Below are 17,196 nucleotides of genomic sequence, written 5' to 3'. Positions count from 1 at the left end.
TGTCCTTGTAATACAACAGAAGACATCACCATTTGAACAAAGAACAACCTACAAAATGGGAAAATGGTTACCAATTATACACTTGACAGAATATCCATATCTAGAGTATACAAAGAACTTAAAAGCAACTAAATATTAAGAAAATATCCTAATTTAAAAATAGGGGATGGAACTTAACAGGCAGTTCTTAAAAGATGAAATACAAATGGATGAAAAATAGTTTCCTGAATGTTTGACTTCCTTATCTATCAGGGAAATGCAAATTAAAACTGCTTTGAGATTTCATACCCTAGTCAGAATGTCAACTATCAAAACAAGAAGTACTATCAGTGCTGATGTGGATGTGAAGAAAGGAGAACACTTATTGCTAGTGAGAGTGGGAATGGGTAAGGCCACTGTGAAAATCAGTATAGGTGTTCCTTAAAAAGTTGAAACTATATCTACCACTAGATCCTGTTACATCCCCATTGGTCATATATTCAAAGTACTCTGTATTTCACAATGACACTTGCTCATCCGTGTTCATTGCCTGCTCTAGTCACAATAGCCAGGAAAAGGAAACAGTCAAGATGATCATCTAATGTTGGATGAGCAATGGAAAGGCGGTGCATTTACACATTGGAAGTTAGTCAGCTGCTAAGAAAAATAAAATTTGCAGGTAAATGGACAGAGGTAGAAACAGTCATTCAGAGTAATATAACTCAGACCCAGAATGACAAATGACACATGCTTTCCCTCACTTATTAATGTTACTTTTGACTCGTTAGATGTGTGTGCTTCATTCGGAATACCATGGAAGCCAGGAAATTAGTAATGGGACATGGTGATGGCGTTCAAGGGAGAAGAGACAGAATACAAGGAAATATAGTATTAGATGCAAATCATGGGACAGGAAGGAATAATTGGGGTGGGAAATGGGAGGGCAGGCTAGGAGTTGGACTACAGGGAGGGATAAGTGACAGTAAATATCCTTCTTAAATGATGTAAAAACCTTTAACTAGAGAAGCTTCCTAAAACATATGTATGTACATATATAAAAAGAATATTAGTGGAGGCACCCTACTAAGGAGAGACTAGACATCAACTGCTACCAAATACAAATTCTAATATCTCTGTGAATTGTTGGTCAATGGAGTCCCATAGACCTACAAATATTACAGGTCATCACTAATACTTTTGATTACCCTCCAGTAACGGTAAGCCTAAAGATACCAACTTAAGCCATAGAACATGGAAATAAAGCTGGTACTCATGTACAAGCCTGATTCCTACTGCCTAGCTTTCATAGCGCTGGATGGTGATGTTTAATTTGCTTCAGGGAAAAACTATATGGAAGTCGAATCAAGCTACAAGTCTTGCGAGCTAAAATAGCGACTGTCCCGGAAAAGATATTCACACCAGAGCAATGCTTGCACATGTGTTATGGAAGTAATCATCTACTTTCTGGCTGGATTGAAGGCCTGATCCATAAGATGGAATCCATTTCTGGTACTGTGAGTGGGGCCAAGAACATTTGGCTAGATAGATCATGGAATCTAAGAGAGAACCTATGACTACTATTCTGCTGGACATGGTATTAAAATGACCTCTTAATGACTTGTGGCTATATCCATGGACAGTGCATTTTCAACACTCATAAGAAAAGCTTCTTTTGCAATTGATAGCAATTAACATAGAGCTTTCCAAATGGTCAATGTTCAAAATATAAGAAATACATATTTCTTAATATTTTCTTATATTATTATAAGAAATAATATATTATATTATTGATATGTTGATTATTATAATATGTTATATTATAATATAATTATATTATTCTTATATTTCAAAATATAAGAATACAGCAGAGTATTCAGCTCTAAATTAAACATACATGTCATACCCCTCTCCCCAAGGAGGGGTCAAAGAAAATTTAAGAGCCAGAGGTGGAAGATGACTTAAAATCATTGTGTTTTCTGTATAGAGCAGGGAAGTTGGGCAAATGACCTCACAATGATTATGACAGTGTGCATACAACTTGCAAGAACTCAAGACATACAAAATTCCACCTTAGAGGTGGGAGGTAGGCATGAACTCCCATCACTAGCTGAGATGTTATCAGCATTTGATAGTTGTTGGAGGGGGTTCAGATTTATTTAATAATGCCATCCCTTGTAGCTGACCACTCTTCAGGACAGATTCCACTCCCAAGAATAGTTGGCAACAAAAATTGGAATTGAAAGGCAAAAAAATAGGAAAGGGGATCAGGAGGAGGTGAACAAGAGGAGAAGAGAGGAAAGGTGAGGAGGAGGAAGGAGAGGAAAAGAAAGAAAAAAAAGAGGAAGAAGAAGAGGAACAGAAACATGGACAAGAACAGAAAGAAAAGACCCCTCCTCACCCTCAAGGTTCTATGAGTTGGGGGCAAGGGTGGACATAGAAGGAGTTTCAGGGTAAATGTAATCAAATTATACTGTTAAATTCTCAAATGATTAGTGAAAATACTATTTTAATGTAATTCATATATATGAATACATCTTTATATATATATATATATTTTCCCACCTCAATCCTGTTTCACTATTCCCCCATGAACCCTGTATACCACGTATTCTATCTCTTCTTCCTTGAAAGCCACCCCATGGCTCCTTACTAATTTCCTAGCCTCTATGGGTATTCTAAATTACATACATATATCTAAGGATATGTGACATTTATCTTTCTGGATCTGAATTTATATCACTCCGAATGATTGCTTCTACCTCCATCCATTTCTGGGCAAATTTCATAATTACATGAGTTTTCATCCAATCCATTCTAAAGAGAATTCTTCCTGCACTTCTCAAACAAGATTTCTTAATCGTTCGCTTACCAGCTGTAGTAAAGGCATTACTCAACCAGTAAAGCTTCCTAAGTAAAACTATTATTTTCTACAAGATGTTCAAGTGCTTAGAGTCATCCAGCAGGCTAATAGCAGAGTAAAACCTAGAAATTTTGAATTCTAGGAATTAAGTACAGCATGAGCTGTTATAAGGGGTGCTTTTACTCCTTGGAAAAAGGGAGAGGGAGGAAGGAACAGAAATGGGGAGGTGGGTAGAATTGTTAGATTTGTTTTGGTATGGATTTCTTTGACCAAACATCATTAGGTTTAACTTGAAATCAGCCATACATGTTTCTTTTACATACACATTGTTCAAAAGTTCAAACTACAGTTTCCTTTGTTCCTAAAGAATTTTCAAGGACTAGAGGCCACGTAAAACCACGTGGTTATGGCCCCACTGACATTCCAGTAAGGATGGGCGGCAGAGACAGAGAATTCTCAGAGCAAACTGACGAGCTAGACTAGCCTACATGGTGAACTTCTGCTTCATCACAAGTCCCAACCTCAATGCAAGAGGTAGAGAGTGATTGAGAAGTCACACGATGTCATTCTCAGGCCCCCTCACAAATGTGTCCACACATGTGCATGCATGCATGAACAAGAATACACACTACACACATACTTTGAAACTTTAACATGAGCATTGAATTATAAAGTAACCATCTCCATTATGCAACTTAAATGCTGAGTTACAAAGGCAGTGTAGTGAGTTATCCGGGTCTCCCATGTGTACCTGGGAAGCAGAGGGTTGACAGAAACAGCACTGGCTTTGGATTTCAGGTCCAAGACTGGAGTTAAGAATGAAGCCCAAGTCCTTCATGAACTAACACCTTTAATCCCAGTACTCAGGAGGCAGAGGCAGGCAGATCTCTATGAGTTCAAGGCCATCCTGGTCTACAAGAGCTAGTCCTAGGACAGGCTCCAAAGCTACAGAGAAACCCTGTTTCAAGAAAGAAAGAAAGAAAGAAAGAAAGAAAGAAAGAAAGAAAGAAAGAAAGAAAGAAAGAAAGAAAGAAAGAAAGAAAGAAAGGCAAAAAGTTGTGCTTCTAGCTTTTGAGTGACTGAGTACTGTAATAAAATGAAATCTTTTATTACTTTAACATTGGTTTTCTTTAAAAACTAACTGTACTTTTCTACCAATAACTGTATAAGAGTGATTGATAAATTCTATTTTAAAGCTACTAAATTCTAAACATGGAAAGCAAGATTATCCTCCAATATTCTGAGACAATTTCCCTTTTACAAGTACCATTGCTGTAGGATCTGTGCCATCCTCAATTGTGGTTTTTTAACTAGAGGCACTTCAAACTCCCTTGCCTCTGTGGTCAGTGTTTTCCCACAGCATTCCATGAAAGATCACCAAGAAAAGAAGGGGTAAAGAGTACTATGTCAGTATATGTGCTGGTGGGTTCGACATCCCCTGCTGTCTTCTCAGGTCTGACTCAACTGGCCAGAGATGAGCAAGCAAGTACAGTCAGACTTGACCTTACGATGTGACTCAGGTCTCTGTAATCTTTCTCAAAGTTGACCATACAAAGTCTTGCCTTTTTCAGAAGGCTTCATGATTTAGAGAGGGCTGAAGAATAAATATCAGGCTGGAGTCTTGCTCAACATGTTGTCACTGCCTTAGTATGAATTCCTTAGCCATTGAGTCACTTGCTTTTCCTAAAAGGGGATGCTGATTTGGAACACTCTGAGATGTCAGTGTGGGATCTTCTAAATCCACACCACTTCCTAAATATTATGGAAACATAGTGGTTAAGATTATAAACTTATAATTCGTCCAGGGATGTGGCAGAGGCTCAGCACCATAGCTCCACGAGCTCAATGACTCTGGTCAGTTTCGCACCTCTCTGAGCTCCAACTTCTTCCACTTTGAATGACTTGATAGAGGCCTGAGATGCAGCCCCATCGGTAGAGCGATCCTGGAGCACAGGCACTGATCTCTTGATCTACATCCCACACAAAGCAGGACTTGGCGATCACAGCACTTCAGAGGGGGAACCAGAAGGATCCGAAGTTCAAGCTCATCCCAAAGTACATAGGAAATTCAACACCAGCCTGGGCCATATAAGATCCTAGCTCAATATAAATGAACAAATAGTTAAATAAATAAATAGTAAATGATGATACCACGTCTTTAGAATTCATTGAGGAGATACACACAAAGTCCTTCACATGGTCCCTCAAACGTCAGGCTAATTGTCACTAAACATTATATCACAAAGCTACAAATATGGCATTATATAACTTATATAATACCAAGACATGTAGATGATTACAAAAAATCATATGTACACGCACGCGCGTGCGCACACACACACACACACACATATATATATCAAGTACACATATGTATGTGATAGACTGAGAGAACAAGCAAGCTCATTTAGGTAATTATCTTGACTTCCAGATAAATGCAGGAAAGACCTTTGATTCTTGACTAAAAGCTTTTTAAATGTTTTGCTGTAGACTATTTTCCTCAAGTCTCGGTGTGAGTGTGATGCTGGGGTGAGTAAATTACAGTTAGATGCACAGTATTGCACCCTATTACATGGAAAATTACACACACACTTTTTAACTATGAAGTGGCAAGGCCACTCCATAAACTAAGTGGACTTTACAGATGTCAGTAGTTATCTCTGGGACTCTGTCTCTCTCTGTCTCTGAACACGCTACTTAGCTCACAGCAGTTGTAGTTAGTATTGTGATGTGTAGAAACGAGAATAGGTCTGAGATTCCCAGAATGAATCCTCCATGTCACCAATTCTGAGAGATGAAAAGAAGTGTTCAGTACTCTAATTATGGAAAATCTCAGGTAACATGTTTCACCATAAGATACCTCAAACGACTTGAGCTCTGATTTGCTAACATTTATTTACCAGAGGAGTGAAGCTTTCTGTGTTTCTCAAACATCAATTTGGGATTTTATTTTTATTATTAAGTATATTATGGGGTTGGGTTCTAAGAAATTGTGTGTGTATGTGTGTGTGTGTGTGTGTGTGTGTGTGTGTGTGAGAGAGAGAGAGAGAGAGAGAGAGAGAGAGAGAAGAGGTATGTGGATGATGTATGCATATGTGTGGTGTACTCATGTGATAGTGTATGCATGTGTTGTTGTATGCATGTGTGATGTATGCATGTATATGATCTGGGAATGTACGGAGCATATTTACCTGTATGATGTAGATACTGTATGGTATATATGTGTGTATGGCATATACATGTGTGGTGTATGTATAGTGTATTACATATGTGGTTTTATGTGTTTGTACTATGTGGAAATATATGTATGTGGTATATGCATGCATATGATGCAGGCATGTATGTGGTATGTGTATATGTATGGTGTATGCATATATGTTGTGTATGCTTGTGCATGATGTGTATATATGTGTTATGTATGTTTGAGTATGATATATGAATGTTGTAGTATGTGCATGTGTGGTGCATGTATGCAAATACAAAAAAAAGAATAATATGTAGCAGCAGGTCACTTGTTGGTTCCAGGCTGCCCGGCTAGTTTAGCTTAATCACGCAGAAGCTGTATTAACTAAAACACTGCTTAGTCCGTTAGCTCTAGCTTCTAATTGGCTAACTCTTATATTAATTTAACCCATTTCTATTAATCTGTATATCGCCATGTGACAGTGGCTTACCGGCAAAGATTCGGCATGTCTGACTCTGGTGGCTTCACGGCGGCTACCTGACTCTGCCCTTTTTTCTCCCAACATTCAGTTCAGTTTTCCCTACCTACCTAAGTTCTTCCTTGCTATAGGTACAAAGCAGTTTCTTTATTCATTAATGGTAATCATAGCACACAGAGGGAACTCCCACATCAATAATATATCTGTATACCTATTTCCTTTGTCTTGGCTATGGTGGCTGCCAGAAAGCCCCAGCAATCCTCCTGTCTCCACGCCTCAACGCTGGATGTATAGGTGTAAGTGCCATCATTCTGACTTTTATGTGGGGCAGGTATCCAAATTCAGGTCTCACTTGCATAGCCCACTGAACCATGTCTCAAATTGTGTAAGAAAAGCACAGTGGTGATCCCTGCAGCCCTAAAACCCAAAGCCCTTCCTTCCTTTTTTGGCTGTGCACACTCTTGTCTTTCCAAGAGTCACTCTCTGCCTTCTCACAGAATTCTGTTTTGCCACAGTGTAAGCATCCAGACGTTTTGGTCACCCTGAACTTTGAGTCTTACGTTATCAGTACATTAATCACTGTGTGCTGATAATTGCCAAGATGAGTCTGATAACTGCAGGAGTGGAGATGTAAGACCCTTGTCTTCACTGGGAGAAGGAAAAGATGGTGTGGGGCCTTTCTCCAGTGTTTAGTCCCTGCGTCTGTCAGTAACGTCAGTTAACACAGCATTCCTTCTTGAAGGGCTGAATGCTGCTAGAGAAATAGGCATTGAATAGTATGGTTTTTAAAAATTAACCAAATAGCACTAAGAACGTGACTTGATTTGACCTCTAAATACCTTTACTTATTGTAAAGTAAGTGCGTAGCTAGGACTTCCACGGTGTCTGGCAAAAAGTGCACAAAGTACCTGCGAGCCCCCACCCCCACCCACATGGTCCTCTCTCTTGCCCTTCTTCTCCTGGATCTTTCAAGGAGGTAATCCAGGAAAATGCCTTCCTCCTAAGTTAAATTAGCTTCGTGACGTGCTCCTCCTTGTCCAGAAAGTTAAAATGTTTACTTTCTCCATCAGATTAGGCAAAGTATAACAGAGAGTAGTGAGCGGAGTCTGCATGCTGTTTTCATGAGTCATGGTCAGAGAAACTAGAAAAATAAAAGCCACACTTGTACATTTCAGGCGGTGGGAAACAAGCGGTGGAGAGGAAAGGTGTATGTGACCAGGAACAGTGGGACAGCACTCGCTCCAGAGGAGGCCTGCTTCCAGGACATTCTCTCACTGTATATTATGCTCCGGATCCATAGAAACCTGACCTGAGAGAAGCGAGCGTGAGGAGGCCAGCGATGCTGCTGCTGTATCCCAACACATGTAGCGGCTCATTATCCTATACCTCTCCACAGCCAAGGCACAATCCCGGAGCCGCCTCTCTCCTTCCCACATGGTATGTAACTGAGACCAAGTACCCATTCCACAGTATCCTTAGTCATGCTCGCAATTCAGAGAGAAAACAGTCATTGTCTCCACTCCACAGATGAGAAGACTGTGGCTCACGCCGGCTTACTAACTAGCCAGGATGTGGGCATCGCAGAAAGAGAGAGACACAAATATACTTTTAGGGGAATTCATTAATTCCGGCTTCAATTTTCTGCTATTATTCTTTCAGTATTTTATCAAGGTTTGCCAGAACCTAGTAATATAAATACTTACAGGCCCAAAGCATATTGACTTACTGTCTTTTAGTAGTGGCAAACCTCCAGTAACCGCTGAGTTGGTATTAATAAGGAAAGAACACATGCAGTGTGAAAAGAGAAAGCCCTTTCCGAACAAAAAGAATTTACTGCTCTCACCCTGGCTGGGTTTTTAGAAGAGAGGACTCTGAAACGCAGGTTTTCCATGCACACTGGCATTTTTAGTGGCCGGTTTTTAAATGAATTTTGTGTTCTTTCTTTAATAATACTAACTCAATTTTTTAATACACTGTGTATTAGTTGCTTTCTTCTCTTGGATTGGTAGGGGCAGAGCGTGACTGTGGGGAGTGGATCTCAAGGTCAGGGCAGTATTTGTGAAATGGGAGCCACTAAACGGTTCTGCCGCAAGCCAGAACGACAAACGTTCTGATCCAGAGAAAGTCCTGTGACAGCAGTAGGTGTGAGGCTCTGAAGAAGCAAAGATGGGATACAAGGAGGCTTTTCAAATGTTCCAGAAATTGTTCTTTTCTCCTAGCGGCAATGAGAAAACGAAGCATTCAGCAGCCGGTTGGTAGTAGTTAAAATATTCTTGAACTGGTTCTTTCTACCAATCATACGCATTGCAAACTCGTACAGCTATTTTCTTAAGTTCATTAAGAAAACTTATTTTCTTAAGTTCCTTAGACATGATTTTACCTCTGTTTTTGTCTCCTTCCTACCATACAATTTAAAGCCATGTCTTAAACAAGAGTTCTGTCTCAGGTCTTCCGTGCCACAGGGTTCTGGATTTGAGAATTTTGTTCCTCTCTTCCTCAGAAAACAAAAAATAAAATTGTAGCGATGTCCAACAAAATCCTAATTACACTTTTTTTTTAAGGAATCTTTGCCCCCTTGTCAAAAGAGCAGCTGACCTCAGCGGTTGCCAGGCAACACTGTCCACATCCAGGCTGTTGCCTAGTGGCCTTGTGGAGTCTGCAGTGACTCAAGGCTGGGAAGCGTGGTGCAGCTCTGCCTGGCACTGGGGCGGAAGGCTAACAGGATACGTGCAGCGTCGCGGGCAGTATTGGCCAAGATCAGGCCTGAAGTGAACTCTTGCGGCTTGAAGATTCCCGAGCAACAGAAGTCCTTTTTTGAGAAGTGGAATAATTTGTTTTTGGCAAAACACTGTTTCTTTTTTCGAGGGTGAGAAGAAAAAGAGTGTGGGAAAAGCTTTGGAAATCTTGCAAGACCTCTTGGACATGGACTATGTGTTACAAAACATATTTTTGACGAGTTAAGTGTTAACCAACCAAAAACAGACAGATTGTCTTTCCCATGTTGGCTTCAAACTGCAGCGGAGTAAGTGCCGTTGCTGAACACCCTGAGAATTTGCCTAACCCTGTCATTTTCAAAAGCTTGTCAAAAAGCCCAGAGCACGAGAGGCCAGATCGGAGTTCCCTGCCCCTTTCTGCAGGATGTGTGCAGCCTTCTGGGAGAGAGGGAGGAAAAAAAAGTGAACAATACCAAATCAAAGAGTTCCAACTGTCAGTGAAGGGTGGTCCAGAATAAAGCTTTCAAAGGAGAAAAAGATTCGTTAGAAAACATAATGAGTTCTCTTTGTCATTGAAAATACAGTCAAAGATGTATTTCATGACAACTTTTGACAGGCAATGATCTCAATATTTGATGGACAGAGACATTCTTTCTTGCCCTCCAAAAGCTCTTAAGGACTCCCCGAGGAAATGGAGCTGTAAGCAGATAATTACAATGCATTGTAATGGTATAGAATTCAAAGTAACAAGAAAGGAAACGCTAACACTGGTGAGCCTGGAAGGGTTCTCAAAGACTTGAATTGTCAAAACTTTCTTTTTAATTCCTTTAATTTTTAATTGACACATAAACGTTGAACACATATGGGGTTCCCTGCAATGTTCCTACACGAAGTATTCAGGCCAGGGTAAACCCCTAGCTCCTCAAATAGTTATAATTTCTTTGCCACGAGAATATTCTAAATCTATCCTCTAATCTGCTGGGAAATAAATGCACTATTGATGTCTACCTCACCCTACAGTCCCCTGGGGCTCAGCTTCTCAGAGTGTGATCTTGGCCTCCTATAGCATCCTATGGCTAAATACAGAGTTAAAAAATTTTGGCAAGAGTAGGTGTTCTGAGCATGAAATGACAAAAAAATTAACTCAAAATCAATGTATAACAAACTTGGGGTGTGGATGGCAGTGTCCCCAGTGCCACATCTCGTGACTTCCCTATAGCTTTAGCTCTGAGCTCACACCATGCACCCCCTCCATTGTCCACCCCAGAGTACCAGTGCCTGGAGCACTCAGCTCAGATTCCAGACAAGTGTGTGCTGTAATTCACTTGGCTTTTTACTGCACATACGTTCTCTGCTCCTGTAGAAACATGATTGTGTTTTACAGACTCACGTCAGGGTATCTGTAGAGCATAGTGTGTTAGAATGCTTGGTTTTTAAAATCTTTGGGTAAGCTTCCTTTAAGAAATTATTAAATTAGTTTTGGCTTAGTCCTTTCTTTCAATAATTTTTGAAATGGCCTTAAGTATGTTGATACTATTTTGTTATATACTTACAAATCCAGCATTCTCGGCAGTGACAATTATACAATCAAAAATAAAACAGTGGTTGACTCTGACAAACCCTGGAGCTGCCCCATGTGTAGGAGCATCAAGTATCCAGCCAATTCAGTTCTTTATGTGAAAATAAACAGGGAATACCCACCTCCTGAATGTAAAGATTTGTTTCTACTTTAAAAATGCTTAAAATATGTATTGCTAAATAGTTGTCTTAAAACTAATTTCTCCATGATTTGGTATCAGTAACTGATTTGTATTCCTAGCTTATGGACTTGGATTCCTAAGTACCGTATAATAATTCTTCAGACAAAAAAGAGTTGTGAAGGAATAGTTAAGAAACCCCGCCAGGCTAGAGAGATGGCTCAGTGGTTAAGAACACTGGCTGTTCTTCCAGAGGTCCAGAGTTCAATTCCATGCAACTATATGGTGGCTCACAACCAACTGTAATGAGATCTAGTGCCCTCTTCTGGCCTGCAGGCATACATGCAGCAGAACATTGTATGCATAATAAACAAACAAACAAATAAATGCAGTCAAACCCCTGATCTCTTCATATAGAACTATGATGTATTGCTTGTTCATTAGACCCCCTCTTCCCTTTACACCCCATACCCCTCCCACCCTCTGATACCCACTTCACAACTTTGATCTTCTGTGAGAGCAACATCTTTATATTGTAAGACTTAGTGAGATAATGTGACGCATGTTGCTCTGGCCCTTGCTTATTTCATTTGGCATAACATCCTCCAGTTCTGTAAATGTTACCACAAATGACATGATTTCTTTCTTTTTACAGCTGAATAGTGTCCAGTTGTGCATAATGTAGCACACTTTCTCTACTCAACTATTAGTTAATAAATATTTGTTTCATCTGTCATGGCTATTGGGAACAGGGCTGCAGTCAACATGGGAGTTCAGATGTCTTGATATTTCTTTTGGATATAGATCAAGTAGTGGGGTTGCTGGGCAGAATTACTTGGGATGTTTTGAAGAATTTTCATTCAATTTTCAACAATGACTGTATTAATTTATACTTAAACCAACAGTGTATAAGAGTTCCTTTTTTGCCCACATCTTCACCATTTGATTTTCTTTTTTTTTTACCTGAAGCAAAGTGTTCCAGGTGTTTTTGATCCGTTTCCATGGTGATTGGTGAGCCTGAGTACTGTTCTCATATAACCATTTGCTGTTTGTATGTCTCCTTAACAGAGATGTTTGTGTCTCTCTTTAACTCAGACTGCTGCTTGTCATTTCATTGTTGAGTTCTGGACCTGACCCTTACCACCTTGTCAGAGGCATGCTTTCCACTTCTTTCTGCCTTTACTCTGTTTCCTTTAACTCTGCAGAAGGTGAGTAAATGTTGCATAGTCTGTGAAACTTTTTACTTTGTTTTGTTTATTTTGTTTTCAATCATGTTTCCTTCCTATGGCTTGCATATGTTAGGCACCACTTAGCTCCACCCAGTACTTTTATTTTTGGTGTGTGTGTGTGTGTGTGTGTTTGTGTTAACTTTTTAGACAAAACTTTGCTATATAACTCATTCTGGCCTTAAATTTCCTGTGTAGTCCAGGCTGAACTCAAGTTTAAGATTCTTCTGCCTCAGGGGGTAAAAGTTGTTCTAGTTTCCTTTCTGTTGTTGGTACAAACATCAAGACCAAAGGTAACTTAGGGGAAGAAATGATCTAGTGTTTTATGGTTCCAGGTCACAGTCTATATCCATGAAGGAAGTCAATGCAGAACTCAGCGTAAGTCTGCTGGTATTCCACACTGCATTACCTATGACCAAGGAACTCACTCGATGTCAGTCAAGAAGCCAGCAGAAACTAGGGAGGATTCTGTCTGCTGACTGACTTGAAAACCTGTGCTCAGATGCTTTCTATGCATCGTAGGACCACCAGGCCAGAAGACTGTACTGCCCACAGTGACCATGGCCTTTTTCGACATTAAGTGACAACTGAAATAGTTCCTCATGGTTGTACCCACAGGTCAGTCTGATCTAGACAATTCTTCTACACAGGTTTACTTTCCAGACAATTCCAGGCTGTATTAGGTGGACAATTACAACTCACTAGGGCAAAGGCATAAAATCCATAACATACCACACTCTCTTTTAGGTGATCCCACTTATATATTTTTGTTGTTGTTTTCTGTGCTTTGGATAATCATTATTTTAATGTTTTACTAGTTACAAAGTCTAGAAATGATTCACCTATGTTATCTCCAAGATCTTTCCGAATTTCAGGTCTTACAGGCTCAGATTTACATCTTTGATCCATTCTGACTTGTGCTGAACACAAGAGTTCAAGATGGGCTCTTGTCTAAGTCTTAGAAAGTTTCTCCATTTAGCACTGTATTAGTTAGTTTTCTGTTGCCACAATAAAACACCATGAAAAAGGCAATTTACAGAAGGAAGAGTTGGGGCTTATGGTTCCAGAAAGATAAAAATCCATCTCAGTGCAGAGGATGGGCAACAGACAGGCGTGACAGCCAGAGAAGGAAGCTGAGAACTCACGTTCTCAAACCTAAGTGCAAAGCAGGGAAAGAAAAGTAGAAATAGGGTAAGATTATATATAATCTCAAAGCCTACTCCAGCAGTGATACACTTCCTTTAGCAAAACCACACCTCCTAACCCTCACAAAGAGTACCACCAAGTGAGACTTAAGTGTTCACCATAGCCTATGGGAGACACTCTTATTCAAATCATCACAGGCAAGATGCTAGCTATGGACTTGCTGATGTGGTCTTTAGGCACACTCTTCTGTTCAAAGTTTTTCTCACAGGAAGAGTGATAAATGTTAAGAATTTTTCGGCATCTAGTGAAATGATCTCGTGACGGTTGCTGACCATTTTGTTAATGTGAGTTGTCACATTTATTATGTGTATAGGTGGAACCATCTTTGGGTCTCTGGAATGAATCCTACATAATGGCTGAGAGTCTCCTACATGTTCAGTTTGCTAGTATTTTGTTTAAGATTTTTGTATCTCTCTTCAGCAAAGATAACTCTGTACATCTGTAGATGTAACACGAAGGGTCGACTTGTTGGGGTTTCTGTCCCACCCTGTACCCCACAGCCGGCAACTCCCAAGGAAAATCACACACAGGACTCCATAAGATTATAAACTGATTGGCCCATTAGCTCAGGCTTCTTGTTAACTCTTATAGCTTATATTAACCCATTATTCTGATCTATGTTAGCCGTATGGCTTGGTACCTTTTCCAGATGTCAGCTCACATGTTGCTTCTTAGGTGGTCTGGGAAGGAATGGCAGAGGGAGCTTCCTGCTTCCCAGAATATTCATGTTCTCATTGCTCCGCCTCTACTTCCTGTCTGGTTGACCCACCTGTACTTCCTACCTGGCCAATCTGCGTTTTATTAAAATACGTGATTGACATAATACAGATAATTCTCCCACACCATATAGATGTTTTCATTGCTGCTGTGTCATGTCTGATTTCTGTATTGGGGTTATGCTGTTTTCACAGTATGAACATAGTAGAACCTTTTCAATATTTTAAACGAAGTTAAGAGAAAATGATATTTGAGTGTTTGATAGAACTCATCAGTAATGCTCTCTGATCTTGGGCATTTTCTTAAACAGGAGAATTTCTACTATTGTGCTAATTCAGTCTTGCAGCTCGTTGCTGCTCTCTGCTTCAGGTTTCATTTTTCTTTACAGATGAATACTATTCCACCATGTATATATGCCACATTTTTACAACCCATTCACCTGTTGAAGGACAATTCAGTTCTTTTTCCCAATTCCTGGCTATTGCGAATAACATCACATGAAACATGGCCAAGCAAGAGTCTGTTGAGTAGGTTATCTAGTCTAGTGTGCAAATGCCAATGAGTGGTACAGCTGAGTTATATGATTTATTTTTATTTTATGGATATTCTCCATACTTATTTCCAGAGTGGCATATCAGCTAACAATTCCACTAAGAGTGAATGAAGGTTCCCTTTCTCAACATCTTGCCAGTTTGACAAAAGGGGCTAGAGATCTAAACAGAGAATTCTCCGTTGAAGAAACAGAATTGACTTTAATGGAGAAATCTCCGTTTAGATCCTTAGTCCTTTTTTTCCAAATTGAGTCATTTGTTTCCTTGACTCTGTTTTACTCTGCTATTCAATTCTCATCATTTTCTTATAATGTGCATTTCCTGCCCCTGTGTCAACTATCAGGTGGCTGTAGTTGGGAGTGCTCTTATTTGGGTCTTTTATTTTATTCCACTGGTTTGCATGTCTGTTCTGAGTCACTACCATGCTTTTCTGTCACTACGGCTCTGTAATATGTCCTGAAGTCTGGAGTGGCAGTTCCTAGAGTATTTCTTTTTGATCGGGACTGCTTTGGCTATCCAGGGTCTTTCCTGGTTCCATTTTAATTACAGGATTTTTTTCCCTATTTCTACAAAGAAAGTTGTGGGTATTTTGAATAGCATTACATTGACTCTGTAAATTGCTTTTGTTGGGCCAGTTATTGACTTGAAAGCTTTCTCGCAGTCTAGCTCCCATGGAATTCCGTGAAAACTGCCAAGAGAGTGAAGCCAGTCCTAGTCCTATGGCTCCCGTGAAGCACGAAACTGATCAGCACCACACAACGCATGAAAGGGACAAGAAGTGGCACTCACACATGGGCAGCAACCAACCGATGTCTAAGTGGACTTAAAGTCTACTCAGCAAGAAGGAAACCGCACCTAGTACTAGAAAGCTAAACAATTTTGTTTGGCCAGCGAGGTCTTGAAACTTAGAAGAGACTCTGTTACTGACACTTTGCTAGGTCCGCCTAATTCCTAGCTACACTCTAAATCTTATCCTTCTACTCAAAGATAAATGTAACTGTTTCTCCTCAGAAGCCTCTCTTTACCGAAACTGGAGCCCTTCACAGGAGATCACACTGGACTCAATGTAGAGCTCCACATTGGAAGGTGAGGCCAGCCACAATGGATATGTCTGCAGGGCAGCTCCTGCATCTAGAGCTCAGGGAACATGTTGGAAAACGGGGCGGGTGGGGGGGGGGGGAGATTGTAAAAGCCAGAATACCAGGAAGTCAACATCTCTTTTCGAAATGACTGGGGGAAAAAAAAAAAAAAACCTCCAGAACAGCTCCAGTCAAGCAAGATGCACAAAGGAAAAAAATGCCAAGGTGAAGAAGGTGGCTCTAGACCCAGCCATTGTGAAGTAACAGGAAGCCAAAAAAAAAAAAAATGGTGAGTCATTTGTTTGATAAAAGGCCTAAGAACTTCAGCAATGGGCAGGACATCCAGCTTTAAAGAAATCTCACTCACTTCTTCAGACGTTTCCGCTGCATCAGGCTACAGTGGCAAAGTCCATAAGTGGTTCAAAGTACCTGTAGCCTTGAGTCAGTTCACCCAGGCTCTGGACTAGCAAACAGATACTCAGATACTTAAGCTTGCCCACAGCTACAGACCAGAGACACAGTAGGAGAAGTAAAGGCTCCTGACCCAGGAGAAAAAGATGGCTGCTGGCAAAGGGGATGTCTCAACTAAGACAATCTGTCCTTTGATCAGAATCAATACAGCACCATCTTGGTGGTGGAGAACAAGAAGGCTGAGCTGGTGGTGATTGCCCACAATGTAAACCCCGTTGAGCTGGTGGTCCTCCTGCCTGCCTTGTATTGAAAGATGAGGGTCCCCTACTGTATCAAAAGAAAGGCCAGGCTGGGGCGACTGGTCCACAGGAAAATATGTATCACTGTTGCCTTAACACAGAATAACTTGGAAGACAAGGGTGCTCTGGCTAAGCTGGTAGAAGCTATTAGGATCAATTCCGATGACAGATATAAGACCCGCTGCCACTGAGGAGGTAATGTCCTGGGCCCTAGATCTGTGCCTCACATTGCCAAGCTAGAAAAGGCAAAGGTAAAAGAACTCACCATTAAATTGGATTAAATTACACTGCTTAGTTTTCTGTACATAAGTATAATTATAAAAGTATACTCCACAAAACACAAACTCCAGAACAATGGCAATATCAGTAGATGTAAAATGCAAAATAGGGGGCGGGGGTTGCAGAATCTCACCCCTAGATATGCACCTAAATCTTAAGTATATCTTAAGTATACAGAAATATCCAAATTAAAGGGAGGAACAAACATATTCTCTAAAACCACAATTCAAAGCAAGGTGACATATAGAATAAGTATCAGACAGAATTTACATCAAGCAGAACATTTTAATAAGAATAAACAATGGACATGATATAGTCACAATTGGGCAATTATTCTGAGTTTCATAGCTATACAATTTTGTATGTGTCCAGCCAAAACTATTCAAAATATAGGAATCTTAGCTTTACAAAATTAGGGGACAATAGCAAATTATGAAGAAATTAGCCCAAGTATATCAGAAATTGAGGTTAAGCCTATAAATTACTAGGTAGTAGAGAGATTCTTTGAACAGTTAC

At 40.2% G+C, this 17,196-nt stretch overlaps 1 long non-coding RNA gene across 1 annotated transcript in view; it reads left to right on the top strand.

Annotated features, from left to right (window-relative positions):
• Positions 1–16,810, top strand: part of LOC125417385 (uncharacterized) — a 200,008-nt gene extending 183,198 nt beyond the window's left edge. The window contains exons 4-6 of the long non-coding RNA XR_015734851.1: positions 7,677–7,938; positions 12,008–12,120; positions 15,274–16,810. This is a non-coding gene — a long non-coding RNA (uncharacterized LOC125417385). The remainder of the gene's footprint in view (positions 1–7,676; positions 7,939–12,007; positions 12,121–15,273) is intronic.
• Positions 16,811–17,196: the final 386 nt, after the last annotated feature.

The sequence above is a fragment of the Myodes glareolus genome, chromosome 14 (genome assembly GCF_982192425.1).
Source record: "Myodes glareolus chromosome 14, mMyoGla1.1, whole genome shotgun sequence".
NCBI lineage: Eukaryota > Metazoa > Chordata > Mammalia > Rodentia > Cricetidae > Myodes > Myodes glareolus.
The sequence above is the reverse complement of the archived record's forward strand: the minus strand, read 5'-3'. Positions and strand labels throughout refer to the sequence as shown.